At 44.4% G+C, this 18592-nt stretch overlaps 1 protein-coding gene across 1 annotated transcript in view; it reads right to left on the bottom strand.

The window, feature by feature from the left end:
- GAS7 (growth arrest specific 7) overlaps positions 1-18592 on the bottom strand; it is a 78542-nt gene that overhangs the window by 19941 nt on the left and 40009 nt on the right. The window lies entirely within an intron of this gene.

Raw genomic sequence — 18592 nt, 5'->3', positions numbered from 1 at the left:
AGGACAGAAAGAGGGGCAGATGCTGGAAGTGGGGAGGAGAGAGAGAGAGGGGCAGATGCTGGATTGGAGGAGGGACGAGGACAGAGATAGTGAGATTCTAGGAGAATAAGAGGCAAGGCCGCTGAGAGACAAAGCTGAGCCCGGGGCAGACATCCCCCCCCCCCCCCCGAGCCCTTGCGCCACCCCGCCCCACCTCCTGCCCTTATTACTTGATTGTCTTCTCTTCTGCAAGCTCTGCTCTGCTGCCTAGCACTAGCATGGCTCTCCTGCTCCTGTGTGCAGCAGCGCAAAGTTATCGCATTATTAGTGTTCTCTGTTCTGTCAAACACAGGTCCTTCTTCCTAGGGGCGTAGCCACAGGCAGGCCTGGACGGGCCCAGGCCCGCCCACCCAACATCCCCTCGGGGTTTAAATCTTTTTTACCTCCGTCATGGAAGCATGAGGTTGTGCTCGCCATCATCCCTTGCCCAAATTTTCCCTACATTGTGCACTGCACAACCCATTTCCTGCAACTCAAGTGCTTTTCTCTCTGTAGCACAGAGGTTCTTCCCCTCGTTTCCTCTTCTTGCTTTTGATCTTTGTTAAAACTCTTGACATCACTTTCCAGTCCTGTCAACCTGCAGAGTCCATGACCTGTCACAGCCCAGATCTGCAAACCGGCCGCGTCATTGAAAGCCCTGCCTATCAAGCCTTAGAGTCCCGCCTTCTGATGTCATTTCCTCTTTCTGCCCATCCATACAACCTGTTGGCCCACCCAAAAATTGGCTTCTGGCTAAGCCACTGCTTCTTCCTGCCACATCCTTCTAAACAGGAAGTACTTTACACAGGAGGAAGGATGTGGCAGGAAGAAGGACCTGTGGCCTGCAGAGCAGAGTTAATGCCGATAATGTGATTACTGCTCTGCAGCACACAGGAGCATAAGTACATAAGTAATGCCATACTGGGAAAAGACCAAAGGTCCATCGAGCCCAACATCCTGTCCCCGACAGCGGCCAATCCAGGGGAAGGGCACCTGGCAAGCTACCTAAACGTACAAACATTTTATACATGTTATTCCTGAAATTGTGAATTTTTCCCAAGTCAACTTAGTAGCGGTCTATGGACTTGTCCTTCAGGAAACCAGAGAGCCATGCTAGCGCAAGGTGGGTGCTGGCCCTCTTTGGAGGCCAGGCCCTGTGGAATTTTGCCCCTCCCCCTCTCGGCGGCCCTAATGAGGATGTGCTAAGGCGAGGGAAAGAGGTAGCAAGCTGTAGGTAAACACAATGAAAAAAGGGAAATTGAGGACTGAATATTAAGAGAGAATTAATTATAGACAGAGGCAGAAAATAAATTGAAGAAAGCTGAAAGGCAAAAGAGGAGAGAAAAATGACAAAAAGACAAGAAATCCTGGCAAGATAGTTAAGAGAAGACAAAGAAAGCAGAAACCAGAGACGGGGACCAACACAATTGAAAAAAAGCAAAGGTAGAAAAAAGAATTGTATTTTCTGATTAAGATAAAGTAGTGTGGTAGCTGTGTTAATAAATATTAATAAATAAAAACAGAAAATGGAAATAAGGTGTTATCTTTTTATTGGACTAATTTTAATACCTTTTCGACTAACTTTCAGAGGCCAAAAATCTTCCTAAGGTCAGGACAGGATACTCTAACAGCAGAATACTGTCTTGACCTGACGAAGGAAGCTTTGGCCTCTGAAAGCTAATTGAAAAATGTATTTAGTCCAATAAAATAGTATCATATTTTCCACTTTTTGTTTTATTTGAATTTCTTAATTTGTAATGCAGCGATTGGAATATGTCAGTTTTAGAAATTTACATCTGGTATCTTTATATTTTGCAAAGTACAGGGGGACATGCATTGCTTTCTCTTTCTCTGATGTTGCATGGTATGCAGAGTCTGGTTTCTTGGGGGTTCCGTTTAATTTTTATTTCTATTTTTAGTTCGTGGTTACTTATTCTATACTGGGTGAGGGTCTGTGTTCTGCATGTATGAAAGAGGCATGGTTTTCTGTTAGCACTGACTGCAGGATCAACCTGTACTAATGTAGCTTGTTTAGGTGCTATCCTATAACTGGGTGCATAAGTGTATTTTCACACCGATCTGCCATCTCAGCCTCGTTTTGGCACCTCGCATCGGCTGGAACACCACGCTGAAATATGGTCACGGAATTAGCACCTAACTTTAGGCACCATGTATAAAATTCCAGTGAGTGCCTATTATTTCATCGCCTGTTTTTAAGCGCCCTTTATAGAAATTTCCCGCATATGTCTGTACGCAGTGCACCTATTCTATAAAAACTGTATTGCATGCAGGTGTTCTTACAGAAACTGGTATAAGAATACCAATACCAAAATACAGCAGTTGCGAGATCTTCCTGTACCTTGCCAGTCCCCCCCCCCCCCCCCCCACCCGACATCAATTCTTGTTCCAGGGCAAAGCTGGCAGCGATGAGCCTAAATGTAGGTGCAAACATTTTTGCCATGTCTGTGGTTGGTGTAAATCTTGGCGTCTATAATTATTATACTTTAGTCTAACTTTGTCAGTTATCCTCAAAGCTGTTACTTTAACGACAGAGGAACAACTAAGTTTTGATACTTTTGGAAGAGTTCTGAGTGTTATAATGGATTCTCAGCTAACAATGGAATGTCAATTAAGAAGTCAATTAAGTTACGTCAACTTAAGGCTATTTAGATCTTTATTTTTTTCCTGAACATTTTCGAGTTTTAGTTCAGGTAATATTTTTATCACAATTGGATTTTTGCATTGTTTTCTATGCTGGAATTCATAGAAAATTATTAAATAGGTTGCAGTTGATGCAGAATACGGCTTCAATATTGAATTTTGGGACTAAAAAGTTTGAGCTACATCATTGTTGAGAGATTTGCTTTGGTTATCAGTTGATGCACGTGAGGTGTTTAAATTTGCATGTACAGTTTTAAAAATTATTTGTGGTTTATGTCCAAGTTCTCATATTCAGTTATTATCCATTCCTTCCTTTAGATCTACATTTCGATTTTGTTCCATATTAAGTTTAGACTTTCCTACAGTTAAGAATGTGTTACTTAAAAGACTTCATGAAAACTCATTTAGCTATGAATCTAGTAGGTTGTGGAACATTCTCCCAGCTTCTATACGGACTAATGCATTTTGTAGTAAGCATTATCCCATGTGCTAAGCACAAACTAGGGTTTAATGCCCACCTCATGCTCCACCGAAAGGAATGTCCTTCTGAGAATTACACACTATGACAGTTTAACAAATAATTAGAATATAGCACAGGGATGTAGCCACGGGTGGGCCTGGATGGGCCCAGGCCCACCCACTTTCCCTCCAGGCCCGCCCAGGCACCCGTTCACATCCTCCTTCGCTCGCTGCTCCCAGGCTCCGCTTCGCTGCATCGCTCTGCATTCTTCTTCTCGCCTGTCGCGCGGTGCTGCCATTCATGCAGGTGGCTGCTCTCTCCCCTGCCGCGTCTATCCAGTCCTAACAGGAAGTGCATCAGAGGATCGGATGGACGCAGTGGGGGGGGGGGGGAGGGGGAGCACGGCTGCCTGTGTGAATGGCGGCGCTGCGTGCAGCGTGGCGGGCAAGAGGAAGAGTGCAGGGAGCGACGATCATGCGGCGAAGCGGAGCCTGGGGAGAGGTGCACATAGCTACATTTGGGGCTCAGCCAAGGTACCGGGCAGGCAGCGGAGCAGAGGGAGAAATCTTGTATAGTGAGAGGAGAGGGAGAAATGCTGCCTGGAGGGAGAGGGGGATAGGGACAAGAGAGATGGGGTGGATGGAGAAGGAGAAATGTTGCATGGAGGGGGAGGGAGAACACAGGGAGAAATGTTGGACACAGGTGAAGAGGAGGGAGAGATGGTGTATGAGGGTGGAGGGAAGGAAGAGAGAGAGAGACAAAGGGGTAGAGGGGGGCAAGAAAGGGAGAAATCTTGTATATGGGGGTGAGGGGAGGGAGAGATGGTGCAGGGAGAAGAGAGGGAGAAATGTTGGGCATGACAGTGGATGGGAAGAAGGGAGAGATGCTGTATGGGAGGAGGAGAAAGAGATATTGGACCTGGGGCACAAGGGAGGGGGAGACAGAGATAGTGGACAGTGGGAGAGAGACAGAGATGTTGGACATGGTGGAGGAAGGAAGAGAATGCTGCATGGGAAGGAGGGGGAAGACAGATATTGGATCTGGGGTACAAGGGAGGGGGAAAGAAAAATGTGGACAATGGGAGAGAGGGGGAGATGTAGGACATGGGGTTGGATGAGAGGCAGGGGAGATTCATAGGAGAGGGGAGAGAGGGAGATATTGGATCCAGGAGCAAATGAGAATGATGGAGAGATGCCAGACAATGGGAGTGAGGGAAGAGAGAGGGACAAATGCTGGATCATGGGGGACAGGGGAGGAGAGAAGAGAAGGGACAGGGAGCTAGAAGGGTGGATGGAGGAAGATGCTGGGAATGGTGGAACCATGTGGGAGATGCTGGAGGGGGAGGAGGGGGGAGGAGGAAGAGGGTGGCAAGGAAATGGATGAGAGGATAGTGATTACAGAAGATAGAAATATAGTAATGGGGAGTAGATTAAAGATGAAAGGGAATGGCTGGAGAAGGAGTGAGTTGGGTAATGGGAGAGCTAGTGGGAGAGAGAAGAAGATGACGATCTGATAGGCAGCTGTAAAGTAAAAAGAAAGAGAAAGGCGAGAAAGAGAGTAAAATTTGAGTTGACAGAGAGGCAGAAAAAAAAAAAAGAGGAAGCAGCTAAAAAGGAATGATCAGTATGTCGGAGGTAGATGTAGTGAGGGAATAGACAGTAGAGAGGAGAAAAGACAAATGCACAGCAGTCACTTGAAGGAGAATTAGTAGACGCCAGGAAATTAGAAGCAACATAATGGAAAAATAAAATGTCCAGACATCAAAGGTAGAAAAAAGCATTTTATTTTGAATGTTTAAATGGAATATGTTAGCTTTGTGAAAAGTGCATAGCAAATGTCTTTGCATTGTGTTCAGTACAAAGGAAATGCATTTTTGTTTTTATTTCTTCAGGGTTGTAGTACATGTTAAGTTTAACTTCTTGGGGTTCTCAATTCAATTTTTGTGTAAATATTTTTATTTCTAACTTGTGATTCCTTGTTCTGTTTTTGGTGAGGGTCTGTCAGTGTGATAGTAATGGCAGGTACAGAAATCGGAAGGGAGGCAGGGAAGAGAGGGGATTGGAGAGAGTGCCCTCCTTTATTTTCTGACCTGGGCCAGAGCACGTCTAACACTGGCCCTTACCCTTGCTTTATAGCTGGTGGGGCTCCCCAAGCATCCCAGCTGAGGACCTCCTCCAAAGGCAGTCAGAACTTGCTTCTACCAAGCTCTGCAGTTGGCAACAGCATCTTTGAGTTACTGACAACTAAGGATGCAAGGGGTGCCAGCTTCGGTCGCTTAGGGATGTTGCTACTGCCTGCCAAGCTTGGTAAAAGGAAGTTCTGGCCACTTTCAGTGGAAGTCTTCAGCTGACAGAGTTTGAGGATCCTCATCAGCTAAAGTATTTATATTTTGAGGTGAAGGTAGGGCGAGGAAGAGAAACTTTTGTGCCACCCACTTTGGGCTCAGGCCCACCCAAAATTGGTTTTCTGGCTATGCCACTGATATAGCATTCAGGCAAATCTATTGCCATGTGATATTCAGTGTGATATTTTTTTCAGTAATCTGCTGTGTGTGATGTTTTAATGATATTTGTCTTACATGTTTATGTATGTTTTTTTTCCATGCCTAGGGATAGGTGGGTTATAAATTTTTTAACTAAATAAATAATGTGTGCATATAAATATACGATTACCTGCATGGACAGCAATTGGCGTGTAAATGAAGAACCTTGTTATAGAATGCGAGGGTTACGCTACATCATCCAAAGGTTGAAATCAAACATAAGACATTGTTCGTTTTTGTTTTTTTTTCTTTCCTTCATGCCATTAAGGTTTGGCATAAAGATTTCCTTGAGAGAAAAGCTTTGTTTCAATTCTATTTAGGCTCCAGGTGCAGAGGATTTTTTTTTCTTTCTGGAATTCTTAATTTATTTTAACATTATTCTGAGCAATGTTAAACATTATTTTCTTTGATTATTACAATGCAATGCAGTCAATCAACTGTCACTTTTCATTTAATATACAATCTACATTATTCATTGTTTAACCCCATACACTCACTCATTTCTTATTACTTCAACATCTTACATATTATTACTCAATTATTTATTAGCTTAAATATTTTAACTTTTACTTCATTGCTTTTTGCTTTCCATTATTATTATGTGCGACCCTTTGCTTTCTTCTGTTCACCACCTCTCGTTTGTGCTTGCTTAGGGGGATTAGTTTGGTTTTCTGTATTGTAATGCATGCAATGTTTAGAAATACTTAGCTCTAGATACCTGCAGGCCAGACTCATGCTAAATTCTGCCTTGAAAAGATGGAAGCTAAATAAAGCTTCTACATATGCAAACCCTTCTGAAACAGAATGAATAACATCTATACTTTGCAAAATACAATAAAGATATATATATATATATATATATATATATATATATATATATATATATATATATATATATTAAAACCTGCTATTCTGTGCAAAGCTGAAAGACCATAATGTTTTCCTTTTTGGTGTTCCAAATCATTCCGAGACAAGGATGCTGGTGAAGGAAAACTTCGCCATATGGAAACATTCAGAAGAAGTGTCTAGCAATAGTTCACCTTTACTATATCGCCAATGACAGACAAGCATGCTAACTGCAAAAGATATAAGGGGTAGATATTCAAAACATTTTACCCAGGCAGAAGAAGCTCCCGTCTGGTTAAATCACCTTGACTGGCTCTGATGCCGAATATCAAATGTGACCATTGCGGCTCTATTTGGTTAGTTCTGGGGCGGTCAGAGAGAGGAGTCACGGTGCAGCAAGGACTAACTCAGCTGTCCGCTTAACAGGGTAAGAGCTAGAATAAAGTTAGGAGAGCAAAGATGCTGTCCGATCTAGGTATTGATCTGAATATTGGCCTCCACTCTCATAACTGTTGCTGGCCACATATGACCTGGATTTTCAATGCCAGTGCATGAATCAGGCTTGGCATTGAATACCTGGGTCTAATTCAGTCTATCAGTGGCTTTAAAACTGTTGACCACTACAGCTGAATATCAGGGGGATGGTTATTACCCAGGGAAATGGAACTATAGATACACTGAGGGCAATTCTATAAAAGGGGGCCTATGCCAAAAAGGTGCTGTTTGGAGCCTATAAAGGAAAGTAGGCAGAACAGTAGAGAATATTACAATAATCTAGGTGAGACAAAATTAATGACTGAACCAGAATCATAAAATGTCTTTCAGAGAATAATAAACAAATGTTTCTTAATTGATGAAGTTAAAAACTCCCCACTGATAATCATTTTGGAAAGGTGGATCCTGTATTTTGTGGCCCCTCCTTCCCGTCAAGGCCAAGGGATGCCTTCTGAAACCATTTATATAAGAGCGGGACAAAAGACCTTGCTCATGCAGGTTCTGGCTTCCAGGACTTGGTGGGTAGTGTTCCAGGAATTAAGTGCCCTCCAGACTAGTGGTCTCTGGCTTGAGCTTAGCCCACTCCTATCAGTTATCCTAAGGTTGGCTGGGCATATATTATATGGTATTGTATTGGTTAAGATGCCCCCCCTCAGCTTTTGGTCTGCTTATGGCATTCTAAGTACTCAGTTTGAGTGGGGTATATGGCCACACTCTGCCTTTGGGTCAATTCTTATGTCTGTGGGAAGAACTTTAAAGTTTCTTACCTCAGAGAGCTTACTGGGAAGAGCCACTGGGTTACACATTAAGCAAACAAGAACCCTTAAGGTCAGGTGCCATATGAATGAGTTGGGAGCAGGTGTATCCCCAAGTGCTTCCTAATGCATCTACAAGAACCCTTAAGGTCAGGTGCCATATGAATGAGTTGGGAGCAGGTGAATCCCCAAGTGCTTCCTAATGCATCTATTAACTGAGAATGGGTCCTCATCTAGCTGACTTGATTTTAACCTTAAGAGGACAAAGACAAGGGGGTTTGTCCCTAGTGCGTAGGGCTGGTGGGATTTGGGGGCAGCCTTTCAAACCTTCTAATCTAGAGGGTTTTTTTTTTTTGGGGAGGGGGGGTTGCCAGGTTTTTGATTGGCCGCTGTTGGAGACAGGATGCTAGGCTTGATGGACCCTTGATCTTTCCCAGTATGGCGGTGCTTATGTACTTATGCTTATGTACGTATGGACCACTCAGCTCTTCTTCTATAGTCTCTGTCTTTACAGATAGCTAGAGGTAGTTGCTCCATGCCTTGTTTCCTACACTCTTGGGCCCAGTATCCTCTGGTTCATCCCTTGATGACTTTCCAGCAGGTAACAGTACGCTGAGGACAGAGATCTTTAATACCCATAAGTGGGTTCTTCTACCTCCAGCTACTCTAATACTTTGGAGGAAAGTGATGGTATGGGCTCCCCTGGTGCTTGCTCTGGTATGCCTGGGCTGAGCGAGTATAGCATAGGTACAATGTATTCAAGCACCTTTTTACTTCATAAACTCCCTCTCAGAGGGAAGGGCCTGGTATTCTTGAAGTGCTTGGCCAGTGGCCACAGCAGAGAAGTAGGAGAGGAAGACTTTTGAGGGCTCTGAAGTTGACAGTCCTCCTCACCTCTAATCCTGAGCACATTTGACCCAGGGTTGGAAGATTTGGATACTAAAGTTTGGCTTGGGTTCAACCCTCCTTGTTGCATGCTGCTGTGGTCAGGCTGTGCCCTTTTTAATATACTCTTTCCTCTGGTTGCTAAGACACATCTCAGACAATTTTGTGCAGGTTTTGTGGACAATGTTAATCTGACAAATGGTTCTGGGGGTTTATGTTCATGAGAGGGCACTGACTCCAAGGTTTTGGGTTCCCAGGTGTAGGGCAGCCCATCTTTAGGTCATTCTCCGGAGGTCCTTTTTCTTTTCTCATATTAGGTTTCTTGGATTCTTCCATGACAACTTTTTCCGCTACACTCAAGGACTAAGCAGACCCCAGTCAGAGAAAGATAAAATCTGGGTCCAATTTTGGTCCAGTCAGTTCAGGTGAGTTATCTAGGCCTTCTGTAGTTGATGAACCCCCGCACTATTGTTATCTTTAAAGGTCTTGGTCATGTGCCCTATGCCAGCAGGGAAACAGGGCTGCCTTCTTGCGTCTGGTTCGCCTGTCCTCTGTTGTCCCTTGGGAGATTCCTTCTACAACTGATGAACTCCAGGACCCGGAAAGTCTTCTCGGGTGGAATACAAGCATTGGAGCCAACTGGTCAGGAACAATTATATTGCTATTGATATTCCAGTGCCTACATTTCATTAGAAGAATATGCAGCTCCAGCAGATCTTTTCATCTATGTGAGTCTCACTGGGATAGATGTTGGAGATGGAGGATCCACATCCTGCCAGCACTGAGGACTGTCACAGAGATTGGAACCCTTCTGGACTCTATGATTTCTATTAGCAGACACTTCTATGCTTTGCCAGGTGTAGGGTTTGTCTTTGTCCTGTTGAGCCTTCTGGTTAGCCAAAGGCTCTAGCCTCTCGAAGAGTTGTTCCAGCTAGCAGAATTGGTTTGGATGAGGCTTGCTCATTTCTTACCAGAGGATTCCTCCTACTAATCTCCTGTGTACAGCATTTAGTTTAGTCGGGTGTTCTATTGGACCTCCCAGGCCTTGTTTAATTCTTTGTATGGTCCTTCTTTGCCCTGGACTCCCACGGCAGATTAACAACTGGATTCTAGTGGCGCTAGCAAGAACTCCCTCTGATTGAAAATGTTGTGTGTTCCTGGTCTCTTTAGGGTAATTTGGTGGGTTTTGATTTCCTCTCTCTTAAAGCCCTGATCTTGGCTCTGTGGTGGTTTTGAAAATGTTGCTCCCAAACCAGGGCTCTTTGTCCTAGATTGCTGACATGGTCCTTCAGTGCCTAGTTGTTCCTCCTTATTTGGACAGTGTCAATAACATTGACTGTTTTAGTTCATTTGTGGGGACAGTAGTCCTGAGCTCCCCTTGACGGTAACATATGCACCACCTCAGGGTAGTAGTTCTTCAGGCCAGGGGCAGTGGGAGCAATTTTATAACTGGGTGCCTCTGTTTAGGTGTCTAGTTTCCAGTGTAGGATACAAGCATAACTCAGTATCAATGCTCCTAACATTTGGGCATGCACACTTATACCAATCATAGAACTGGCATGAATGCGGGTGCCTAAATGTGGCAGAGACACACATAACTTACTGTACTCTATTAGTCATGTCAGTAACTGGAAACCCCATCTATCTCCCGCCCATGCTCTGTCCATGTATATGCTCACTTGGCAATACTCATTTATGTAAATTAAGCAGGTATTTGCACAATAGTGCTTAAGCAACGTACTTGCATTTACGTTCAAATATGCTAATATTCTAAATATTTGTTCATACAATGGGCAAGTAAATGTTAGCACCTAGGATATAGAATCTCTGTTAGTAAGCCTATGTGGGCGTCACTGTCCCTGTCCCTGGGGTCACCTGTCACAGTAGAGGTCCTCTAGTTCAGAAGGCCTGGATACCTGGAGGGGCATAATCGAATGGGGCTGGCCATCTACAAGGGCGGCCATCTCCGGGGCTGGCCCAGCAAAATGGCGTACCCAACTTTCGGGCGGCCATCTTTCGTTTCGATAATACGGTTGGGGCCGGCCAAATCTTAACATTTGGGCCGGCCTTAGAGATCGCCAGCGTTACAGATGGCCACCATGGGTTTTCCTCGATAATGGAAACTCATGGCGGCCATCTCAAACCCGACCAAATCCAAGGCACTTGGTCGTGGGAGGAGCCAGCATTTGTAGTGCACTGGTCCCCCTCACATGCCAGGACACCAACTGGGCACCCTAGGGGGCACTGCAGTGGACTTCACAAACTGCTCCTGGGTGCATAACTCCCTTACCTTGGGGCTGGGTCCCCCAACCCCCCCACCAAAACCCACTCCTCACAACTGTACACCACTACCATAGCCCTTAGGGATGAAGGGGGGCACCTACATGTGGGTACAGTGGGTTTTGGAGGGCTCCCATTTACCACCACAAGTGTAACAGGTAGGGGGGGATGGGCCTGGGCTCGCCTGCCTGAAGTGCACTGCACCCACTAAAAACTGCTACAGAGACCTGCATACTGCTATCATGGAGCTGGGTATGACATTTGAGGTTGGCATAGAGGCTGTCAAAAAATGTTTTTTAAATTTTGTTTTGGGTGGGAGGGGGTTGGTGACCACTGGGGGTGTAAGGAGAGGTGATCCCCAATTCCCTCCAGTGGTCATCTGGTCAGTTGGGGCACCTTTTTGAGGCTTGGTCATGAACAAAAAGGGACCAAGTGAAGCTGGCGAAATGCTCGTCAGGGCCGGCTTTCTTTTTTCCATTATCGGGCGAAGCCGGCCATCTCATAACCACGCCCTCGTACCGCCTTCGGTACACTGCCAATACGCCCCCTTGAAGTTTGGCCGGCTCCGCGACGGAAAGCAGTTGAAGCCGGCCAAAATTGGCTTTCGATTATACCGATTTGGCCGGGGTTAGGAGATGGCCAGCCATCTCCCGATTTGTGTCGGAAGATGACCGGCCTTCTCATTCGAAAATAAGCGGGCTGGTCTCTATCTCACCTGGGGTCCTTGAAGCTTGTGTTTCTCAATTTTATAATTATGATGTATTGATTTATGTTTTAAAATTATGTATGGTTGATTGGAACCTGTTTAGATTACACAGACAATGTGGGATTGAGATATATTAAATAAATAAATCTGACTTGTCTGGATTGCTCTAGCAGGATGATAAGAGAAACGAAATTTCCTTTGTTTGATTATAAGTACATAAGTAATGCCATACTGGGAAAAGACCAAGGGTCCATCGAGCCCAGCATCTTGTCCACGACAGCGGCCAATCCAGGCCAAGGGCACCTGACAAGCTTCCCAAACGTACAACCATTCTATACATGTTATTCCTGGGATTTTGGATTTCCTTTGTTTGATTCTTCTAGACCAATCCAAGATTCACCTGGGAAGACTGCAGCTTGCCTTTTCCCTCTAAAATGTAGTGAGTGGGGGTGGGGGAGGGTACCTCAGGCCTTTCCTGAGGACAGTTTCAAGGAAAGAATTTCCTAGTCCTGACAACCCTGGGAGCTCTGTTATGCTAATCTATAATGCTGCCATGCATTGTCCCATTATAATGTTGGTTTATAATGCCATAAGATTGCTTTACAATGCTGTTCAAGCGTTGTAGATCTGGTTTTATATTATACTGGCAAAATCAAAGGCTGCACCACATCTTATACTGGTGATGGTGTCAATAAACTATCAGTGTTCTCTGCCTCCATCTGCTGGTAGAAGGACATAACCCACTCATCTAGAGTGGCTTAGCAGGACTAAAGGAAAGGAAACTGACAGATAAGAATAATTTCACTGTTATGTAACTTAGATGGCTAAGTGTGTGCCCCATCTAAACACCCATGTGAATTTCCACCTGCAAATGACACACTATTGAAGATATGTGTGCAGTTACTGAATAACGTATAGCTGGATTATTATTCATGTGCATATGTATTCACACATATTTAAATTACAAGAATATCAGCATTCATGCATATATTTGCCACCTAACTTCAGGTGGCTCCTTATAGAATTACCCCTTCCCTCCCAATTCCAGTCGGCTCTGAGCACGTTTACAGTGACTGGCATTGAATATCCGTTTTTTTTTTTCCGGCTAGTTCAAACTTAACCAGCCAAGCTGATATTCAGCACTGGCCGGTTAAGTTTGAACTGGCCAAAGATAGGCCAAATATATGCAATCCATAACCGGCTCTCCGTTAGCTGCTAACTGCAAATTTTGAAATTTTGACCTGTTGAAATGGCTGGCCATGTACCACTGAAAATTCGCAGATAGTTGGTTATGGAGCATTTAACTGGCCAGGTGGCAATCCTAGCCAGTTAAATGCTTTTGAATGTTGGGGGGATGGGGGTAAGCATTATTTATTAGACAATCTGTAAGACTTTGCTTTCAGTCTGCATATAAATTCTGGTGATCCCTAACACAACAAAAGACAATTTTTTTTTTTAATTCCAAATCATGGTAACTGTCATTTTCAGTAACATAATAAAGATTAGTATGGTGACTCATCTGGCTTCCAGATTGATATTGTTATTTCTATGATATTGCACTTTTCCAACAATAGTCTTTATAATAAATCACAAGCTTTTTCATGTAATTTCCTGACTTGTAAGAATTATTTGTTTCACTTGTAAGTCATTGTTTATTTTGGCATTGTTGCCGTTCATATGGCTAATTCTCCTCACAAATCTGTTAACAAGTAATTTACAATGACAACAATCATAAAACACACAAACAGCTGTTAGAATTATTTGGGTCAATACATAACTGCTGTGGTCAGCACTTTTCTTAAACGTTGGCTGTGGAAATTAAATATAATACTCTTAGTTAGTCCAGAATACTGAATTGTACAACTTCCCCTAATGCAAGTATGGGTGTGCTGAAACATGTCAGACTACTGAAAATATATTGGAAGTGACTGGACCTTATGTGCTAATTTTTAAAGCAGATGGACACATCAAAAGGCCTAAAAAAAAAAAAAGTCCATCTGCTAAAAACATCTAAATCCCAATTTTGGAAAGTCAGAATTTGGACGTTTCACACTGCAGTTCGTCCAAATAGCAAGAGGGTTTGTTGTAGGCGTATTCTGGGTGGGACTAGGAAGGGCCCAAAAGTAGGATGTCCAACTGTGATTTTTGACAGGAAAAAACGTCCATGTCTAAAAAGGACATTTTTATGTAGGCCTTTTTCAGTCACGTCCGCATTACAAAAAGGTGCTCTGATTGAGCATCTGACCACTGTAGGGGTTAAGGCATGACCCCTCCTTAATCTCCCAGTGGTTGCCGTCCCTCTCCTTCTCCCCTGAAAGTGAAATTGGAAAGGAAAACCAGGCTCTGTCAGCTGCAGGTATTATGGCCATTCTGAACAGAGCAGCAAGTGTGTCAGAGCAGTAGCCTAGCGGTTAGTACAGTGTCCTCTAAACCAAGGGACACAGGTCCAAATCCCACTGTGACTCTATTACTCTTTTTTTTCCCTGGGGCTCCCTCCAGGAACAAGAAAACACTTAGGGCCCTGTTTACTAAGCAGCGTTATAGGCCCGTTAACATTTTTAACATGCGTTAACCATGTATGTGCCTACAATATCCCCATAGGTGCCTACATGGTTAGCACGCGCGCTAAGTGTAGGCGTGGTAAAAACACTAACGCACCTTAGTAAACAGGGCCCTTACCGTACCTAAAGATATAAGACACCTGCAAGCCTGAAAGCCATTGAAATGTGCACATTCAGGTACAGTGGGCATTTTTCTGCTCCTGGAGGGATCACATTTACAAAAAAAAAAAAAAAAGTTATAGTAGGATGTGAACCTGTATCCCTTGGTTTACAGCCCACTGCACTAACCACTAGGCTACTCCTGTATTCTGCAAGATTATCTATGTGGCTATTTTCTTAATGCTGGCCAAACAGACATCCCTGTGCCTTGCTTTCTCCAGTTTATAATTTACATGTTTATTTTTATTTTTGTTACATTTGTACCCCGCGCTTTCCCACTCATGGCAGGCTCAATGTGGCAGGCGATGGAGGGTTAAGTGACTTGCCCAGAGTCACAAGGACCTGCCTGTGCCGGGAATCAAATTCAGTTCCTCAGTTCCCCAGGACCAAAGTCCACCATCCTAACCACTAGGCCACTCCTCCACTCCAGTTTATAAATTGGTTGTTTCAGGATGGACAACTCCAGCAAAATGATATCCTACTCAAGTATTTTCGAACAGGAAATCTGGACCTCTTTCCTGTTTGCAAATTGCTGTGAAATTAACTTTTTTTTTTTTTTTGGACGTTATGAGCAGGACGTCCCAATTCTGCCTTGAACATTCCTTCAAAAATGCCCCACTATGTATGTGCTGCAGTTGGTGGTTATCTCTTCTGTCCTCCCCCTTGCTCTTCATATAACTCTCATCATCAAAACTCCCCATGTCTTCCTAAATATAATAGCCAACAGCCATCTTTTCTTCTCTTACTCCTTTGATGAATCTTCATCTATGACTTTATCATCTATCATTAATTGTAAATACCCTCCCTCTGACCTATCATTCACACCTTTTCATCCCAACAAATCATTCAAAGAGAATGCATCATCTCCCTACTCTACAGACTTGTCTATATCAGTGGTTCTCAACCTAGTCCCCAGCTAGTTGGGTCTTCAGGATATGCACAAGAAATAGTCATGACATAGATCTGCATGCATTTCCTTTTTTGTATTCAGATCTATCTCTAGCATATTCATTGCGCATATACTCAAAACCTGACTGGCTAGGTGTGCCCAAAGGACTGGGTTGACAGCACTGGCCTACATCTCCTTCCTCTTTGAGCCTCTGTGTTATGTTATTTTTATTGCGATTTGCCTGAGCTATTCTGGTGAGGTGTGTGTGTGTATCAAATATTGGAATAAAATTAATTCCATTCTCCGTAACTTTGAAATTGTCACAGTTGTGGCCGTGCCCTTATGTTCAGACCTACTGTTCCTCTGTATCTAGCTCAGTGACCTCTCTAGTCTGCCTTTTCCCTATTGCTGTTCTTTCTGTAAGCCAAGCCTCGCTTTGGTCTCCCTGCTTCTGCTTCATTTCCTGTTGTTGTTCTTCCTGTAAGCCAAGCCTTGCTTTGGTCTCCCTGCTTCTGCTTCATTTCCTACTTGTGACATCATCAGCAGACTCCTTTATAAGGACCTAGGGAGCTTTCCTATTTGCCTTTGCAAGAGGTCTCAATCTGTGTTACCTGTATAGGTCATATCCCTGCTTGGCTTTGTTCCTGAGTCTTGCTTCTGAAGGTCTGTTCTGTGTTTCCTTGAGTCTTGTGTTTCAATGCTTTGTTTTGTTTCTGTGAGTTTGCTTTTGAACCTTGATCCTGAAGGCCTGGCTCTAGAGCCACACCCTGCCCTTGGTGTCTGTATCTGTTTGACTTCCCTTGGCTTCTGCTTTTAGTCTAGCCCTGCTTTTGACTCTTGCTATAGTTAAGCTCTGTGTTTAAGCCAATCTCTGTGTTTAGCCAAGCTCTGTTCCTGTTTTCCCTGTTCTGTTTCCTGTGTGTGTAGTTCTTGTCTGTTAATTCTGAGAGTCTGTAGAAGCCAGCATTGTCCCTAATTACCTCACTGATATGCAGGTGTGTCTGCTGCCTCTCAATCTGCCTGGCCTTTCTCTTCCAGCTGTGGATGCTGGTAAGCACATTGCTTCTTTTTTTGTCTTCACTTAGTCTGCTTAATCCTTTGCCTGCTATGTTTGCTTCCTGGCTTTTAAGCTCTGTTTCTGCTAAGTTCTGTTCCTGTTGTGTGTTTGAGCCAGGTTCTGCCCCTGCTATGTGTTTGAGCTAGTTTCTGTCCCTGCTCTCTGTCAAGCCATGTCCCTTTCAGTATCCTGTTCCCTGTCAAGCCAAGTCCCTTTCAGACTCCTGTTCCAGTGAAGCCAAGTCCCTTTCATACTACTGTTCCAGTCAAGCCAAGCCCGTTCCAGAATCTGATTCCACCGTTCCAGCATCCAGTTCCAGCCAAGCCAAGTCCATTCCAGCATCCAATTCCAGCCAAGCCAAGTCCGTTCCAGCATCCGGTTCCAGCCAAGCCAAGCCCATTCCAGAATCCTATTCCAGCCAAGCCTGTTTGAGAATCCTGAATCCTGTTCCAGCCAAACCTGTTTGAGAATCCTGAATCCTGTTTGAGAATCCTGAATCCTGTTCCAGCCAAGCCTGATTGAGAATCCTGAATTCTGTTCTAGCCAAGCCTGTTCGAGAATCCTGAATCCTGTTTGAGAATCCTGAATCCTGTTCCTCCCTTGTGTATTGTCTTGCGTCTGTTATTCAGTTACCTAGCTCCTGCCCTGTCTTGCCTGTCTATGTGTGCTTTGTCTTGTCTCTTTCAGTCTAGTCCTGTCCGGATCCAGTCCTTGACTTGTCCTTGTCTTGCCCTTTTGTGGACCCAGTTTTAATCTACTTCCGTGTTTTGCCTTGTCTTGCATTTCTGGGTCCCAGTTCCAGTTTTAATCCAGTTCTGAGTCTTGCCTTGTCCTGTCTGGGTTCCAGTTCTAGCCCTAGTCTTCTTTTCCTTGCCTCGTCTGGATCCGGTTCTTGTGTTGTTCATTGTGTTTAGTTACCTCTGTCCTGCCTTGTTGAGTCTGTTAGTTTATCCTAGTCCAGTCTGTTCTGATTCCTGCCTGTGCCAGCCCAGGTGATTTGTCTGCCAAAGCTCCGGCTTTGGTCCAAGGGCTCACCATTCCTGACAGTTGTGACAGAAATTTATCCTTCTGTTTCTAAACTTTTTGTTCCTTCTCCCCACTTCATTGCAACAGTATAAAGTTGCCTCTATGGCATTCCTTTTATTGCCCTTTATACCAGAACTCTACAGCACATGCCGTGTAATAATGTCTGCCCTCTTCTTTCTAACAGAAAGACCTGACTGAATATGAACTTGAGGGAAACATTGCAATGAGGTTCATAAGTCCCCTCATAACAGCAACCCTATACCAGTGCATGTCAGTCCTGGAGCCCTTGCCAGTCATGATATCTGCAATGAATATTGTGAGGAATATGAGGGTGAGAGGGAGAATGAAGGCACATGCAGGAACGAGGAGGCTCGAGAGGGAGGGAGACTGGGTAGAGAAAGGAAGGAGTCTTTTCCCCTGAGGGATTGGAGAAAAGGAAAAGTAGGTTCCATGGTAGAAACAGGGACTTCAATCCCCAACAGCCCCCAGAGGAGGTCAGGAGAAGGGCAAGAGAAGGGAGTTGGAAAAACCTGTCCCAGAGAGCCAGGATGAAGGAAGGAGTTCTGAACCTGCCCAATCAAGCACATGGAGAGCAGCTGAGCAATGGGTGTGGGGAGGAACCTATGGACTGGCAAGGGGAGGAACTAGAGCAAAAGGTGCCAATGGAGATTGCTGCTCTGACTAAACTGGAAGGAAAGGAGGTGAAACAGGAGAGGGCTGCTCGGGAGGAGAGCCTGGTAGAAGAAGGGAAAAGGTGGCTATCCCACGAGGGGAGCTGAGAGAACAGGTTTACCACGGAAGGTCATGCGGGTGGTGGTCAGGGTATAATGCTGGCCTGGTTGGGGAGGGACCCTTGCCACTCTCCCTAGGTTGATTTCTTTTGAAAGGGAGAGAGGAGGAGTGGTGGTTTTGGGCATAACTGCTATACATGAACTGCTGTGAGTTTGAACCCTTTCTGAACTGCTGTGTTTGGGGAATTGTTTTGTCTAACTGCTGACATGAACTGCTGGGGAGGGTTTGAACCCTTTCTAGAGCTACTGCTATACATGAACTGCTGGGAGTTTTGAGCCCTTTTTGAGCTACTTTGTTTGAAGAATTGCTTCGCATAACTGCTTTATATGAACTGCTGAGATCTTGGAACCTTTTGGGGTTTTTTTGTTTTGTTTTGAATACTATGCTGTTGAACTGCTATGCTTCTTGAGAAATGCTGTGGTGGGAACTACCTTTGGAGGAGCAGTTGACGCAAAGGGAT

This window comes from Microcaecilia unicolor, chromosome 6, assembly GCF_901765095.1.
Source record: "Microcaecilia unicolor chromosome 6, aMicUni1.1, whole genome shotgun sequence".
Classification (NCBI taxonomy): Eukaryota; Metazoa; Chordata; class Amphibia; order Gymnophiona; family Siphonopidae; genus Microcaecilia; species Microcaecilia unicolor.
The sequence above is the reverse complement of the archived record's forward strand: the minus strand, read 5'-3'. Positions and strand labels throughout refer to the sequence as shown.